The 4300-nt window shown below is 37.1% G+C and overlaps 1 long non-coding RNA gene across 1 annotated transcript; it reads left to right on the forward strand.

The window, feature by feature from the left end:
* Positions 1–1901: 1901 nt before the first annotated feature.
* On the forward strand, positions 1902–3935 carry LOC117548038. Its single transcript, XR_004569286.1, has 3 exons — positions 1902–2016; positions 2923–3062; positions 3714–3935. It is a non-coding gene; the product is annotated as an uncharacterized LOC117548038 (long non-coding RNA).
* Positions 3936–4300: the final 365 nt, after the last annotated feature.

Below are 4300 nucleotides of genomic sequence, written 5' to 3' on the forward strand. Positions count from 1 at the left end.
AGCAGTTATTGCCTGACATGAAAATTATTCTTCAAGCGTAAAGTGTCAGAGAGTAGGATTGATGATTCTGCTCATTATTGCTTCTGCATTTTGGGATGAGAAAGGTAATATTAGCTTGGAGGAAAAATATGATTCCTAAAGCCATGTGATTGATATTTCTGGGGACTTTGTTGCAGTTGAGACTTCAACTGATATAAATGAAAGGATAGAATACAAAAAATAACTAATATTTTTTAAAAAGCAAAACATTTCATTTCACATAAAATGGCAAATGGTAACATTACTTTTACTTTATTCCAGTCATCACTGAGAGACAAAGCTATTTTGAAACAGCCTTAGAGCACACACACACACACACACACACACACACACACACACACACACACACACACACACACACACACACACACACACACACACACACACACACACACACACACACACACACACACACACACACACACACCTAGTAAAGAGATTATGGCACACACCATAGGAATATAAATGCTTTTCGGCTGTTGGGAGATCTCAAGAGTATTATGACCAATGTATTTATTGTGGTCCAACCTCTGTTACCTCCAATAAGAACCTCACTATTTTACAGGGTCGAGAATCAACACTGCTTAATAACGGTCAATAGTGTAGTTAAAGAGAAGAGAGGTTCCAGACAATAACTTTGTTTTAATGCTTATTTTCAGAAACTAAAATAACTATTTCATCAACTATGATACAATGGCTCTCACCTTTACCAAGGCCAATTGTCCTAGGTTAGTCTCGATTTGGGGAGATGTTCTACCCACTGTGGTGAGTGTTAGGGAAATAATTGTCCTAGACTCCTAGATATGACGTACAGGACCAACCCTGACGTCTGTTTATCTCCTTTAAGGACATAGGCTGCTTCAGCCATAATGTTATTGTTCCCATTCTGTGACCGGTCAACACTACACTGTAAAAAAAGATCGTAATTTTACAGGAAATAACTGTAAATTTGTATAGTAATTATCATGTTTTTTTAAATAACTTGCAAAATCCTGTAAAATGACAGATATTAACTATAAATTAACAACCCAAAACATTATTTGAAGTATTTTGACAATAACAACAAATAACGTTTATTTCGTCTTTTTTTTACTGTAAATTTACTATATAATATTTACAGTATTTTTGCACTTTCAGAAAATACATGCAGATGTACGTAAAATAAAATGTTTTTATCTGTAATTAAATATGTAACTCGTAATATAAAAGTGTATTACTATTATAAGACTTTAAGATGTTCTTTGTAATTTTAAGGTAAACATAAAACTGTAAGAAAAGCGTAAAATAAAAAAAACGTAAAATGTAAGTAAAACATTTTTACATAAATCATTTTCTCAATATTCGATTGAATCCAACAAAAACACAAAATATCCAATGTTGAAACAAAAGTAAATAAATATGTTTTCATGAAATTCCTAACTTACTATATTGTAAACATCTACAGTTGACAATATCATTAAAAAAAAAAATTATAGAAAGTGGAGAAATCTCTGCAGGGAGGACCAAGGTTTAAAACACACACTGTTATTTACTCAACAATAAGTCACAGTTATCCTTGTTTTATTTATGTGTTCTGTTGCTGTGTTTTTTTTCCATTGGTCAATTTACAGTAATAAACCTTAGTTTTACAGTGTAATGTATGGTTTTCGGATTCTGGCCGACAGCCAGAGCTACGGCACTTGAAATAGAATTCAGCCAAAACACGGCAGACAAGTCAGGCATGTTTGGAATGAGTCCACAACACTCCTGATTGGTTAATATAAACATCATCGAAGAAACCTGCCAATGAGAACTGTCCGCGCCTGTCGTTCACATTTGAAACATCCAAGTCAGTTTGAGCGGGTCTCCTCCTGCTGGAGCAACAGCTATCTGTGTGTCTGCTACAGGAGTTTATGGATTCATATCGGGATCGTTTTACATCTACACGTTAAATATGAGCATCGGGACGTCAACAAAGAACAGAAGACTTGAGATCTGGTGAGTCCTGCAACTGTAATGGAGTTAAACATGTATTTAGATAATCCTTACTTAGTTTGTGAATGTTTTATTTTTTATTTAAGGTTACGTTTCTTCTTCTAGTTAGCTGAGTTTCTTCCCGTTAAGTTGGTATGCATAATTAATAGGTTGTTAAATGTTAGGAATCCCTGAGATGCTGTTTCTTGCAAGATGTTGCGCCCGGGAAACCCGGCTTAACATGCGGCTGCTAACGTTAGTTTACAGTTTATTGCAGTGCCACCCCCCCACCCTCTCGTCTCCAACACGGGAGAATTACACATAAACATGCAGTGGGGTATCACAGTGTTGTCGCCAAGTTTAATGTAAAGTTTCACAGCTTTTTTACAGCGGAATCTAGTTTGTTAATGTTCAGTAGCCAACAGCTAGCATAGCATAAACAGCTAACCGCTAACGTTCGGCTAATTTGCTAGTTAGCTCTGCTCTATATATTACACGCTAACATGACTAGCTAATGTCACACTGTGAACTAAAATACTTTTTGTATTACTACATCATACATGCTTGGTCCAAATCACTGCTAAAATTAATTATTTTTGAAAATGTATAGTAAAGAAACACTCAGCCATGCATGAAATAACATAGCAAAAGAATACGGGTAATGTTTGACCCATGTTGTGCCTTAGAAGTGTAGTGATACAAACATGATTTTTATTCAAAAAGTAAGAAAGGGACAAATACAAATTTTTAGAATTGGTGTTGATCCAAAACATGTTAATTGAGGAATACCTGGGATCCTGAATGGTTAAAGTAATTTATTGCAAAGATATTTACAATTAAAACTAATTCGGGTCACTTTTGACACATGTTGGTTGTATGTTGTGTAACAAAGGGTTAACGTGACAGCTGTGATGTTCACTCTTTTGACAGAGCACCAGTGGACAGCGAAGACTATGGAAGAGAAGATGTGATGGTTTTGTGTGGAAAGCTGCTAACGCCAGCCTGTGTCCCTCTCATCAGTCTCTCCAGGCAGCACCCAGCTATTCTTGCAGATGAAAATACTTTGATATGTGAGTAATAACTAACTTGTGTCTAACATAATATTGAATGTGGTTTAGTAAAGTATTTAAAAATACCCCACATTGTACATGTACAGGACAATCAGACCTTGTTCAACAAAGATCATCAGACAATTGTTTTGTCTTTAAGGTACAGCCGCAGCAGAGAGTCTTGAGTTTGAAGAAAACACTAACATTTTATTTAGTGTTGTTTAATCAATCAATATTTACTGGTCTTGAATTTCCTCACTGTATTACAAAATGCTCGAATCTTATTGTACAGGAACATTATGCAGATTTCATCACCTGAAGATAAAAATATAGATTCAGCGATATGTACCATTTTAAGGAAATAAACTGTTAGCGGTATTTACCAAAGCTCCGCAGCTGTAGCTAGGCGCTGCTAATGAAAACTCAAGTGCTCAATTTGTTGGTTTTTATTTTTTATTAAGAATTAACCAAGCATATCTTCCTCTTCGAAATCCCAGTTGTACTTCGCTAACACGCAGTGCCTGGGAGGGTGCGTTTGATTGTTCCCACAATAGTGCGTGCTTGTGCTTCAAAGGTCCATCATACAAGATGTAGGGGATCTATTGGCAGCTGCTGATAATAACATCCATCATTATGGTTTACTAATAGTTATCACTTCACTTCCTCCTCCAGCATCTGGACACAGCAGGAACCTACGCCAGGATCCTGTTTGTGGACTTCAGCTCTGCCTTCAACACAACACTCTGGCTGGAGGCTGCGCTCCATCAGGACCAACACCTCTCTCCCTCAGGACCAGAACCTCTCTCCATCAGGACCAACACCTCTCTCCATCAGGACCAACACCTCTCTCCATTAGGACCAGAACCTCTCTCCATCAGGACCAGAACCTCTCTCCATCAGGATCAAAACCTCTCTCCATCAGGACCAAAACCTCTCTCCATCAGGACCAAAACCTCTCTCCATCAGGACCAACACCTCTCTCCATCAGGACCAGAACCTCTCTCCATCAGGACCAGAACCTCTCGCCACCTCAACAAGGCCCCCCCCCCCCACTGACACTTTACCTCAGCCACAACGCAGACTCTATGCATTACATAATGGAGATCACAGGATGGTAAATAATGCAATGTTTAAATATTGCTTACTGCACATATTTTATATTCTATAATTTATTGCATTCTATTTCGATGTAAGTTACTGCTTTATTTTATTTCTATCTTACTATATTTTTATTACAGTGTTCTTAATATAGTTCGCTA

Source organism: Gymnodraco acuticeps, unplaced genomic scaffold, assembly GCF_902827175.1.
Source record: "Gymnodraco acuticeps unplaced genomic scaffold, fGymAcu1.1, whole genome shotgun sequence".
Lineage (NCBI taxonomy): Eukaryota > Metazoa > Chordata > Actinopteri > Perciformes > Bathydraconidae > Gymnodraco > Gymnodraco acuticeps.